This window comes from Patella vulgata, chromosome 4 (assembly GCF_932274485.2).
Source record: "Patella vulgata chromosome 4, xgPatVulg1.2, whole genome shotgun sequence".
Lineage (NCBI taxonomy): Eukaryota > Metazoa > Mollusca > Gastropoda > Patellidae > Patella > Patella vulgata.
This window is the reverse complement of record NC_065882.2, coordinates 3,835,410-3,849,031: the sequence shown is the minus strand read 5'-3', so window position 1 is coordinate 3,849,031 and position 13,622 is coordinate 3,835,410. Positions and strand designations below refer to the sequence as shown.

Sequence of the window (13,622 nt, the reverse complement as noted above, 5' to 3'; positions counted from 1 at the left end):
ATGCGGCCACACAACCCCCTAAGTAGCTACAATGAAATGAACTGAGCTAATAAAAACGGACTAATGACACTTTTATTTAGGGTGTTATGATAAATCGGAGACTTTCCCTTTAATGTGCATCGTCCCAAGACAGTTAGAGCTATTTGATAAGGGCAACTTTAAGTTTGGTCAAAGGTCACGAGATGTAAACGGGGCTAGCGCTAATCCCAACCCTAACCCTAACCCTGGACCTAGCCCTAATGCTTACCCTAACACTTTCGCCCACAATCACGTGGCCTAACCTTATTTACATCCCCGCAAAGTTGACGAAAATTGAGCTGGTCTTAACAAATGGATTTAACTGTCCCACGCGTGCCGCCGAAGTGGGGATAATTTTGACTGGAGCGATCGAGACATGGACGATGACGAATACGACCGTGTTGATCTGGACAATAATAAGGTGGGCGATGTGCTAAACGAATAATCCATTAAAACACCTGTTACTTTAAATGCACTCATTCTGTAAACTAGAAACGCGATACAATCATTAATACTTAATACCAGACAAACACTATTGTGAAAGTTTCAAATATACCAAAGTGAAATGTACCCCTCCTTGCTTCAGTGCGTAGGTTCAGTTGGTTAATCCATGGGATTAAAGGAAGACTAGGAGATTTACATAAATCAGACGGGTAGACTAAACACCTGACATACAACACGAAATGAAATGAAATGGGGTTTAACACCCTACTTGTTACGACAGAATTCACAATATTTTTAATTTGTTTATCCAAGTCGGTATTTTATAATATTATGATCCTTGTCCTTTTTTTAGATTAATTTATTTACGGTCAAGGTCGTATAGTTAACGAAGTCGCCATTGCTTGTTGTTCTTGAAAATGTAAAACGTATTTTCTGTGTGCCCTGTAGTTCCCCCCAAGATGTTAGTAAGCTTATAATGATTATATTTTGGTACGTAGATGTTTTCTGGTCAAGATTTATGTATAGTTATTTAAAGTTACAATTTCATATTCTTAAGGCATTCCTTCTCTCAAGGGAGCCACGGTGGCTAGGTGGGTAAGGCGCTGGCTCGCTAGCCTGGAGGTCGGGTGTTCGATCCCTGCCATTGGCCGAGAAAGTTCATCCCGATTTTCCGACGTGGTTTCCCCTTGTCAGTGATGCAGGACGGAGGGCCTGACAAGGACAGCTGTCTAGTCCTTCGGATGAGACGAAAAACCGAGGTCCCGTGTAAACATTGGAATGCACGTAAAAGGTCCCTTGGCAGTTGGAATTCGATATAAGAGTAGGCGAAAGTGCCGCTGCCCGGGCAAAATTTCTCTCATAGCACACTGAATGGCGTATGCCCGTCTTCATTAGCCCAGTATAGGAGCAGAACAGTAGGACGTTAAACCCCATTTCATTTCATTTCATTTCCCTTCTCTCAAATGAAAACAAAATGACATGAAAAGAAAATCACATGGTTTTGGTAGCGCGGGGTGGCCGATTGATATCACGGGTACGTTCCCTTTGTTGCATGAGGAAGTTCCATGGGATTTCCCAAACCAATCGGATTAAAACACAGATCCTATTTCGTTTCGTTTTTATAGTTCAAAAGTTTGTTTTACTTATCTTTACTACACTAAGATCTGTAAGAGTTGTTATCATTGACGTGTTCTGAATGATGTGAGGGAATAGCTAATGAAACGGTCTGTTATGGTGAGCTTTAGGTGTGTTTTGCACGGAACTGTGGGTAATCCACTAGTAACATCAATGCTGATTGGTTAATCATATGTCTGACTTCATAGGGTCAAAAGCCGCTTGTATGACCTCTGACGCGACCTGTCACTCAGACTAGGTCATTTCGGGACTAACATATGGTTTAATTTTATTTCAATAACTCGCTTGAGCGAAGGGGTCTTTAGCATTTGTAGGAAACCGGAGGACCCGGAGAAAACCCACGAGGTTGGACAGGCGACCCTACTCCTTGTCACATACAGCCGGGGCTTCGAAATCATGCCAGTTGACTCAATGACAGGCCTCATGATACAGCACGCACGTGCTAACCATTCGGCCATCCAACCCCGCACAAGAAATCTGTGACGAGTAGACTGTATGTTCCCCAAAAACGCATACACGTCTAGTGCTGACGGGTAAAGCGTTATTTTATTTCACAATAAGTCAATCTGAATGACTAAGAGAGAGAGCGAAATGGGGTTCATTGTCCACTCGACACAAACTAGGTCATTTTGGGACTAACAAATGGTTTAATTTTATTTCAATAATTCGCTTGCGGGTACGGGTCTTTAGCAGTGGGAGGAAACCGGAGGACCCGGGGAAAACCCACGAGGTTGGACAGGCGACCCTACTCCTTGTCACGTACAACCCGGGATTCGAAACCACGCCAGTTGACTCAATGACAGGCCTCATGATACAGCACGCACGTGCTAACCATTCGGCCATCCAACCCCCCTGAATGATTAAAATACAGATCTATATTTCGTTTCGTTTTTATTGTACTTTCGATGGTCGCGACTACATGAAAAGCTGAGGTCGCGCCAGGGGTCATGCGAGCGACTTTTTACCCTTTGGCATCAGACATTTGATTAACAAATCTGCGTTGATGTTTCTGGTGGGATACCCACATTTCCGTGAACTGCTCGCCAAGAACTCGCCGTAACAGACCGTTTCATTGGCTAATCTCTCACATCAACCAAAACGCGGGTTACATAACAACTCTTCCGGATCTTAGTGTAGTGAGGCTTGGGATGGCCTAGTGGTCTAGAGTGTCACCCTCTGGCTTGCGGTTGTGGTTTCGATCCCTGGTGTGATCGTATGTGGCTTGGAGATAGGGGCGCCTTCTCAACATCGTGAGTTTACTCCGGGTACTCCGGTTTCCTCCCACAGGAAAGACCCCTGCGCATGCGCTAAGATAATAAAAATGAAAGTAAGACAACTTGTCTGCGATATCAACCTCGGTTGAAACGGACGTTAAACACCAAGAAAAACATCTTAGTGTAGAAAAGGCAAGTAAAAGGAAATTTAAAACTTTATAAAAATCTATGTTTTAATGAGATTGCAATAAGTCTACATGTTAATGATAATTAATGGAGTTCTATGACAATCTTTAGAGCAAATTTACATAATAGAGCTTTGTATCTTGTGGCAATGTCATTATTGTTAGGTCTTGTCATTCCTCCTAATCGTCCGGAAAATTACAAAAAGGGTAAAACACAATAGTTTAATGTCACAGTCATCCAGCAGTGCGGTCATTTAATGTGTGAGATATGTCTGTCCAAGGTCAGCGGTAAGTGTTCGGCTACCCATAAAAATTAATCGTAATAATGGTATTAAAGGAACTAAATCGCTAATATTCTGGACCTAGAAATTGACACAAATGGGTCGGAATGCAAATAATAATGTATTATGAATGAATATAAACTGATTTACATTCAATCGTTTCTGTTTTTACTCTAATTTCTAATCTGTTAAGTTCGGCGAAATACGCTAGAAGTCTCAATCGAATACCAATCTCTAGCGTCTGGTTATTCCTGTCTACACCGATAGTATTTATTGCGTATGCTCTCCAGATAAGAATATGCCGTCACCGTTTGACATGACTTGTGGAACATGTCTAGCCTTCTTTCTTCGAGTCCCTTGTTACAAATGGCGTCAAAACGCATTATGGTACAGGATTAGTGTACCAATGGTAAAATTTTTATTTTGTCTTAAATGTTGGATATCAGAAGCCCATTTTTTCCCGGTAAGATCACAAAATCAATGTTGATTTAAATTGACAAATATTTTGTGTTTTAATGTCGAAGATTTTGGATGATATTGAGTTAGAGACTTGGCTACTTTAAGTGTCACCTTGTTGTAGCCTGTCCAACCTCGTGGGTTTTCTCCGGGTCCACCGGTTTCCTCCCACTGCTAAAGACCCTACGCGCAAGCGAATTATTGAAATAAAATTAAACCATATGTTAGTCCCGAAATGACCTAGTTTGTGTCGAGAGGACTTAAACCCCATTTCTCTCTCTCTCTCTCTCTCTCTCTCTCTCTCTCTCACCTAGTTCTAGTGCAATCTGACATGTCCAAGTATGAATGTTCGGCTTCCCATTTCAACGCAATATAGTCAATCACATACAGAGAGAGACAGAGAGAGAGATAGAGGGTTTAACGTCCACTCGACACAAACTAGTTCATTTCGGAACTAACATATGATTCAATTTTATTTCAATAATTCGCTAGCACGTAGGGGTCTTTAGCAGTGGGAAGAAACCGGAGGAAACGCACGATGATGGACATGCGACCCTGCTCATTGTCATGTATGGACAATAACATAAGGTAAATATAAATAGCTACATGGCACAGTAATATATGTTGTAACCTCTGTCGGGCTATTCGTTATTCGGCTATCAATTAAAGATACATTATGGGAGATTAGATAATGAGTTGGCAGTTCTCACTATAATAGTTAAAAACTAGATAATGTAAAGGCAATTTCCTGAAAATTTCATTCAAATTGCTCCACTATGAACCGAGATTGAAATCATCATTACCAAAGTCAGTACGATAAACAGCATAGTCTCGATTATCCATTTAATCATTAAATCGGTAAGGAAAGTTATGCAGTAAATCGGCCCATAATTCACTAAAGATCGCAGGCTAGCGATGGCATCAAGAGTTGATTATAATCTTGTCAAGTTAATAAATGTCTAATTAATAGTTTATAACATTTCAGGCCTAAAGAAAGACCTTCAATAGACAGATTTAGCTCTTGGATAATGTATGTTTAAGAATAATCCTGTCAAAATTCAATCTCGTGCTACGAATAACACCGGAGTTGCGTCCTTAAATTATAAATTTATTTGTTTTGAATCTTGTTGGGAATGATGATCGTTCGGCAAACTATAAGCATATGGCGGAGTAAACGCTTTATTTAGACTAAAACTATCAACAGATTTCCGGAAACCTTTTGAATATAACAGAAGTGGTTATCGAAATTCAGGAACTTAACACTCAAAGATTTTAGTATATTTCCTAAAACGTTTTATTGCTCGGTAATCAAAGAAGTGATTGTTGCTAAAATTCAGGAACTTGACGATCAATGATTTCAATATATTTACAGAAACGTTTTATTGCTTGGTAATCAAAGAAGTGGTTGCTGTGGAAATTCAGGAACTTGGCGGTCAAAGTAAATTGCTTGGTAATCAAAGAAGTGGTTGCTGTGGAAATTCAGGAACTTGGCGGTCAAAGTAACCAACTTCTCAACAGTGTAACCTGGAAATAAAAGTGGGTGTCGAAATTCAGGAACTTAACGGTCAAAAATTTCCAGAAAGGTTTTATTGCTTGGTCATCAAAGAAGTGGTTGTTGTCGAAATTCAGCAATTTAACGGTCAAAGTAACCGAATTCCCAACAGCGTAACCTTGCCATGTACAAAAGTTCCACAGAAAGGTTGTTTATATTTTAATTGTAGTAATCGGCCAGGTTTTCATGCTGTGATTATATTGCATGGGCAGCATGATGTTTCTCTAGCCACGTCAAAACACACATCTTACAGAACCATGTGTAATATTATAGAACTCTAATCATTTCCCTCAAGAATCGATACCCAAGGTTTTTTGGGGAATCAAAATGAAAAGTTGCACGCACACGTTATTCTGTTATGTAAATGATAGTCTGTGTTTTGTGATGATGAATAACAGAGGTTATAGAAACTTGACGAGAATTTTATTTTTCAAATAAATAATCTTCACATACATATTAAAGTATCCATTATGGGGTATATCGAGTCACTTCGCTATCTGAAATTAGAAAATTGGTTCAGATTGGAAGCATTATTAGGTAAAAGTTACGAATACTATTATTAGTTGGGGATTAACGTACGCTTTCAGCGCGTGTGGTGTCGCAGACTATTGTTCCAAAGAAATTTGCCAAAAGAGGTCACTTGTATTAGTGTTTACAAAGAAACTTGTACTGTAACGTTGGTATCGTTGACTAAGCAAAAAATAAATGAATCTAAACGACACTAATAGATCAAAGTCATCTGGGCCGTTTCTCGAAATGTTAACTAAAGATATAATCCAAATTTTAGTAGATACTTCAAGTTTAATTGGCTAAGCACTAAAATCAATCTTATTTTATCCAATCAAATTACTAAAATTTGGATTTTATCTTAGTTAAAAATTCGTGAAACAGACCCCAGTTTATATACATAATGTGTATTAGTTAGTTAAAATTGTTAGTAATCAGGCAGTAGTCATTAAGTAGGTGTTATGTCACTAATGTGTTAAAAATACACTACTATTGTCCAGGTTTGTGTATTCAATAGTGATGGGTGTTATAAATAGTCACGCCTTTACACCAGTTCTGACATCTTTTACAGCTAGTTACACACCTGCTAATTAATGACTACTGTATAATTACACACTTGCTAATTAATGACAACTGTATAATTTCTAACCACTTTCTATACATACCAACCACCTACAAGATTTAATGACAAAAATTGTCAACGGTATCAGCTTATCAGTGTTGCCAAATGAGCACGAAAAAGGAATTCGTTCTCCAGATCGACTCGGGTCCGAGGTGACGAAGGTAGGTGCTGCCTGACCCACGTCAGGTATTGAGACCAGGAACTTCTTCATTCTTGCTAGCTGAACCACCGCAGCCTGTAGGGTGTCCATAAAACCCTTAGTAACTTTGAGATTAATCATCCTTGAATTTAGGAAGGCCACCACATAGTCTTGCTAATGCTAGGCTCCCACTGTCGTGCGATGTTTTACGACAAGATTGTCCCAATTGAGTTCATCCTGTAGGTGCAGATACGTTCAGATACGTGCAGATATGATCAACCCGGTTGCTACGAATGACTTCAATATATGATAAGACTTGATAGGATCACGACGATTACTCCACGATTAAAACCACGATTTCAATCGTAGCACGAATCGTGATAATGGGAAGCTAGCATAAGATGTTAACGGATTACAATTGCGTATTTGTTCTTTTCTTCTGACTTCTACATAAACAATGTAAGATTCCTTAGATTACAAGACTTATTACGTCATTTGTGCCAAAAGGGGGCCCGGAACGTTGCGACTGAATCTCGTGATGCGGACTTTAGCTCCGTAACTGTTCTCTTAGCCACAGTATAATGGAAAGGGTTTGCGTAGAATCATGGCGTAATGAAACAAATTACTTCGTCCGAAAAAAAGGGCAATTTGTTGTGATTATCCAGTGTCAAAGGTCCCGAAACGTTCCGAATGAACATAATTGCAATCTAGTGATGGGGAATTTAGCCCCGTGACTGCTCGCTCCACTATAACGGTAGGGGTGTGCGGGAAATCATGGCGGGGTGGTGGGATGGCCTAGTGGTCTAGAGTGTCGCGCTTCGACCTCTAGCTGGCCGGTCACCTCTGGCTTGCGGTTGTGGTTTCGATCCCTGGTGTGAGCGTAGGTGACTTGGAGATGGGGTCGCCTTCTCAACCTCGTGGGTTTACTCCGGGTACTCCGGTTTCCTCCCACAGGAAAGACCCCTGCGCGTGCGCTAAGATAATAATAAAAAAAATAAGACAACTTGTTTGTGATATCACCTTCACTAAGAACAACAACAACAACAACAACAGAATCATGGCGTAATGAAACAAAATTCAGCTGTAATGATTGGTTATAATATTTTGGCACATGCGCTGTGAACCGAAACCCCCATGTTTACCCGATTTTCACTAGTTCTGTGAGACACACAGAATAGGCTGGTATACATTTTGGCGTTTGATTTGTCGTCTGAATCCCGAGTGTAACCACAATTGTCAAACGGGGTCTGCTACTTAAAATCTTTTAATCACAGAATCTGATACGATAAATCAAACGTTGGTCTGGTTTTGATGATTTTTATAATCATAAGAATAAAGGACGCTTCAAATAAAATAATCGAGAACAATCGTTTTATGTAGCCAGATTTCCCAGAGAACATAACTTCTTTGACCTTTAGTTTTGTCGCCGTTTAAATGGTGTCCACCTCAGAATAGAGTCAAGCTGGTTATAATTATTTAGGACCGACCCCGTAAATACATTTCAGATAAAACTCGACAACATTTATTTTGTAATAATCTAGATGTGATAAAATTACAGAACGTACAAAGAGCTGTGGCGCCTTTAATGTAGTTAATGTGTGTATTAAATGTTTATTATAAAGTTTTCCATACGGCGATTAGTTTAGCCGCCTTAAAAAGGAGAGAGGGAGAGAGAGAGAGAGGGACGCCCACTGGACATAAAATAATTTTATTTCAATAATTCGCTTGCGCGCAGTGGGAGGAAACCGGCGGACCTGGAGAAAACCCACCATCCTATTCCTTGCCACGTACAACCGGGTAATCAAAACCACGCCAGCTGACTCGATGACAGACCTTATGATGCAACGCGCACGCGCTAACCCCCCCCCCCCCGACTTAAAGGAGCTGAGTCTGTGTTAAGAGGGAATCGTAATAGGAGTACAGCGCTGGCTCACTTAGTTCCGAGTTCCATCCCTATGGTGACCGAGCAAATAATCGCGATTTTCCAGTGTGGTGTACCCTTGTCAAGGAATGGTATCTAGTTGTTCGGATGAGACGAAACATCGAGGTTCCATGTGTGTGTGGGGGGATCACGGTGGCTAGGTGGGTAAGACGCTGGCTCGCTAGTCTGGAGGTCGGGTGTTCGACCCTGCATTGGCCGAGAAAGTTCATCCGGATTTTCCGGCGTGGTTTCCCTTGTCAGTGATGCAGGACGGAGGGCCTGACAAGGACAGCTGTCTAGTCGTTCGGATGGGACGAAAAACCGAGGTCCTGTGTACAGATTGGCGTGCACGTACAAGATCCCTTGGCAGTTGGAATTGGATATAAGAGTAGGCCGTAGCGCCGCTGCATGGGCAAAATTTCCCTCATAGCACACTGTATGGCGTATGCCCGTCTTCATTAGCCCAGTTTAGGAGCAGAACAGTAGGACGTTAAACCCCATTTCATTTCCATGTGTGTGCACGTAAAAGAATCCTTGCCAGTTGGAATTCGATGAAATGATATGTAGGTAGAAACGCCTCTTTCCAGGCAACCCCTTCCTATTACACACTATCTTCATTATCCAACCTAATACGGAATAGTAGGCCCTCTGTCCAGCATCACTGACATGGGGAAACCACGCCGGAAAATCCCGATGAACACCTTTAAGTTAAACGCTCTGACGGAAACATGAAAAACGAAAAGAAACTAAGGTGACAAGGTGAGTGAGAGAAGCGCGGGATTTAAAATCTTATTTTGTATATTAAACTGTCTAGTCGTTCGGATGGGACGAAACACCGATGCAGTGATCGAACACGCGACCTCCAGACTATTGGGGCATGGCATCAGGACGTTAAAGCCCGAAATGAAAGAGGTCGCGTCCTTTTAATAACGAACTATGTTAATACGAACAGAAGGACCAAACTAGTCACAGATTGCCTTCCATTGTAACCTTTAACCGGGCCATTTGTTCGCTTTACACTGGACATGGGTCACTCTTTAGTTTTCATATTTACCTAGAACCAGCTGCGAATCACATTAAGCTACAATGGCTGTATTGTTGTGTTTTAATGATCTTCAGGATATGAGTGGGCGTATTTAGATAGACGGGGATAAAATTGGTATCATTAGGACATCCATCAGATCCATGACAGTACCCTAGCTTTTAATTAATACAGAGAAAACCACTCTTTTGTATTTTTCAGTCAGTTTAATTTTTTTAATAAATAACAATCAAACATCATGTTGAGTGGATTTTTTTTCTTTTACGTACCATTGACGGATATATGCTTCCGCGTTGCCAGTGTTGATTATTTATGGCGGATTTATTTTGACATTTTTCAATACGTCATTCATATAACCGGTTTAAAGATAGGTTCCCAGAAAAGTATTTATCGGGTGGTTATTTCCAATAAAAGTATGGTCATTTTGGTATATATGGAAAGTAGAGATATCCAATCTTACTAGAAAAAGACTGGATTCCCTGAAAAACACTCATGGAGCTTATACAGGACAAAAATGTAAGGGTTCCCCTAATCGACAGCCCGATGCTTAGGAATATCTGCACGCGTGACGTCAAAGGTTGCACGCGGAGATTGAGCGCTTGAAGTACATGTTGATAAACTTTATGAAGAGTTAGACGTACAACACTTTCTGAGATAAAAATCACGGAAAAAGACGCGGGCAGTTGATAATCCGAGAATTTAATTAGGCTTCGATATTTGTAATAAATAGTCAGCGATTAAAGACAACATCGTCTTGTGTATGCAATGATTTCTCCTCCGACTTCGCACCCGTAAGTCACGTGACACAAACATGACCTCTTTTGATCGATTTTTTATAGCAAAAGTATTCCTTGACAATTACAATGTTTTGAGAAGGATTTGGAGCAAATTTATGATAAATTAATTACATGTAGTTTGAATATGTTTTTAGGCCAAATATATCATGAAATCACCCAGTTTGTACACGGGAATGTATCTTTAAATGGTGTTGATTTTGACCTTAAGAGGGATTACAATAAAGTCTTCAACGACCGACACTGATGGATAAAATCTGAACTAAATGTTAAGACCGTTTACGATTTAATCATATGTCTGTTTTAATTCAAATAAACAAATCTATGTTTGACATTTGCAAGCAGACACGGGGATAATCCGTCCAATAATTTAACATTTCTAGCTAATGTTTCTTATCATTAAGTTAATTATTGGGGCAGCCGGTGGATATATAAACCTTTGTTAGGATTATAGATGTTTAAATTGATCGATATCGGAAACGCCGTCGTGTTTTTTTTGTGAACTTTGTTATATGTTAAAGGGCCATGTTGCCAAAGTTAATACATTATGCAAGAGCTAAATCTGCCAATTGCACGTCTTTCTTTCGGCCTGAAAAGATTCTAATCCAGAAAATATCGCAGGCTAGCGATGCCATCGAGAGTTGATTATGGTCTGGATATGTGATTTGGCCCGTGAAAGTTCATCCAGATTTTCCGGCGTGATTTCCCCTTGTCAGGGATGCAGGACGGAGGGCCTGGACAAGGACAGCTGTCTAGTCGTTCGGATGGGGCAAAAAACCGAGGTCCCGTGTACATATTGGCGTGCACGTAAAAGATCCCTTGGCATTTGGAATTCGATATAAGTGTAGGCCGTAGCGCCGATGCCCGGGCAAAATTTCCCTCATAGCACACTGTATGGCGTATGCCCGTCTTCATTAGCCCAGGTTAGGAGCAGAACAGTAGGACGTTAAACTCCATTTCATTTCATTTCATTTTATTTGGTTTGATATGACCATAACTTTAACCTTTAAAATTCTCTATAAAATGAAAACGATATTAACAAAAGAATCAATAGCTGTTTACTGAATAGAACATCAATAGCTCTGAGTTTATTTTTGAACATTTTCGACAATTTTTCACCATGTCCATCGATATGAAGTGTTTGTGTTCGGTTCACGTTTATTTAACTCGTTTTGTATTACTTTTATATACTTACTCCACTTATCTCATAATACCCGCTTCTACGACCAGAAACGTCATACATTCCAAATCTAAACGATATGGGTTTATTTTTTTCTGCGGAACTTTTCTTTTCAAGTAAGTGCTGCTCAAGATGGTATAGGTGGCAATTTTATAACAGTTTCTTACTGGCGAGGACAAAAACAATCTATTTTTACGGCAAGAACTTTGTGTGGTTAAGAGGTCTATTGAAGTTAATTATAGTCGTTTAACGATGAGAGCATTTTAAAGGGATCATTAAACGTGGTTTTCTTGATCCGATCGACCACGTGAGATATAGAGGAGGCTTATGTTTTCTCGGTATAGATTTAAATATCGCTGTTGCTATTTAGTAACTTTAATTTGATTACCCATAGAAAAGCTACAAAGACTACAACTTGATAAGTTTAAAGAGGTGTTTCATTAAAAAAAGGTCGTTTATTAAGCTTTGGTTTCCCTGATTCTGATTAAAATATTTATTTCTGAAATACGGCCAGCCACGTAACATTAAAGTTTAATAGAAGTCGTTTTAAGGTGAGTTGAAGATCCTTGAAATTAATCGTAGGTTTTGGTTACCAGGAAAGGGTCACAGACAACAAATCTTAAAGCCCGGATTAACATCTTTAGAGAGAGAGAGAGAGAGAGGGGGGGGGAGGGGTGAGTTTAACGTCCACTTAACACAAACCAGGTCATTTCGCAATTTCAGTAATTCGCTTGTAGGGGTCTTTAGCAGTGGGAGGAAACCCGGAGGACCGGAGAAATTCCACGAGGTTGGACAGGTGACCCTATTCTTTGTCACGTATACCCGATAAGTCAGGAACGGAAGGTTTTTGTTTCTCCTCCCATTCTCTTTCACGTTCACAATGTTTTTCAGAAAAAGGGGCATAACTCTAGTACGCTGAATATCGATAGGATTCATCCTTTCTTGACTCAAATGCTTCATTCAATCCGTTAAACACTGTAGCCCTCGTGGCATTTATAATACTGTCGACACGGTCTTCTCGTGACACCAACGCTCCCTTCAAAAGATAAAACACCTAGTAACTAACATTGTTCTTATTTTGAGAAAACAAAGGAAAACGTAATGAATGAATATTAAACCCCAGCTTATGCATTGATTTGAGGTACTAGGTTTTTCTGTGGCATACTAGGCAAATGAAGGAAGTTGCTAGGTTGTGTCATGGGTGTAACTGCTTACAAAATCAAAAGATTGGAATATCTAGTGCAACAACAGGAAGCACATACCCTAGTAACTACAAATTTGGTCCTAACTTAATTTTGATAAAAAAAAAAGGTTTTGACTTTTGACGGGAGAACGTTTCACACCAAAACAAAATCTGTTAAAACGGTAGTCACTTTTGTGCTCACAAGTTTTTCAGGAAAGGGGACATAACTCTGATACGCTGCATATCAATAGGGTTTGTACAATGATACAATGATTCACACCAAATGTGAAAAGCATCCATTAAAACCTATCGCATTTACAATCCAATTGTTGACGGATCGACGGACAGGATGACGGCATAATACACCCATATCTGATATGTGGGACCATAAAAATGAGGTTTAACGACCTGAAAACAGAAAGAGAGGGAGAGAGCAACGTTATTTTAATCATTTCTTTGCGCTCAGGGCCATTGAGAGAGGGAGGGATATACTGGTTGGTGTGGTTTCAATTCCCCGGTTGTACGTGACAAGACGTAGGGTCGCCTGTCCAACCTCGTGGGGTTTCCCTTACTGCTAAAGGCCTCTACGTGGGTTTTCCCTTACTGCTAAAGCGAATTATTGAAATCAAATTAAACCTTTAATAATATAGTCCCGAAATGACATAGTCTTTGTCGAGTGGACGTTCCCCCCCCCCCTCTCTCTCTCCCTCTCTCTCTCTCTCTCTACTGCTAACTGCCAGATGATTTTTAACGTGATGCCGAGCCTAGGTTTCGTTCAATGCGCACGACTTATCGCTTGTCCTTGCCAAGTTCCCCTTCTTGTAGCTTTGACACGGGGAACTCGTGTTTGACAATCACGAGAAGCTTTCTCGTCTAACTGCCTCGTTAGTGAGTCGCCGCCATTATCGGCGAGCCACTGTGGCGAAATTCCCAACAGCTGTGCGATGGCC

The 13,622-nt window shown here is 40.4% G+C and overlaps 1 long non-coding RNA gene across 1 annotated transcript; it reads left to right on the top strand.

Moving 5' to 3' along the window:
- Nucleotides 1–848: 848 nt before the first annotated feature.
- Nucleotides 849–5,758, top strand: LOC126819746 (uncharacterized). The gene is made up of 2 exons (XR_007679743.2): nucleotides 849–951; nucleotides 5,105–5,758. It is a non-coding gene; the product is annotated as an uncharacterized LOC126819746 (long non-coding RNA).
- Nucleotides 5,759–13,622: the final 7,864 nt, after the last annotated feature.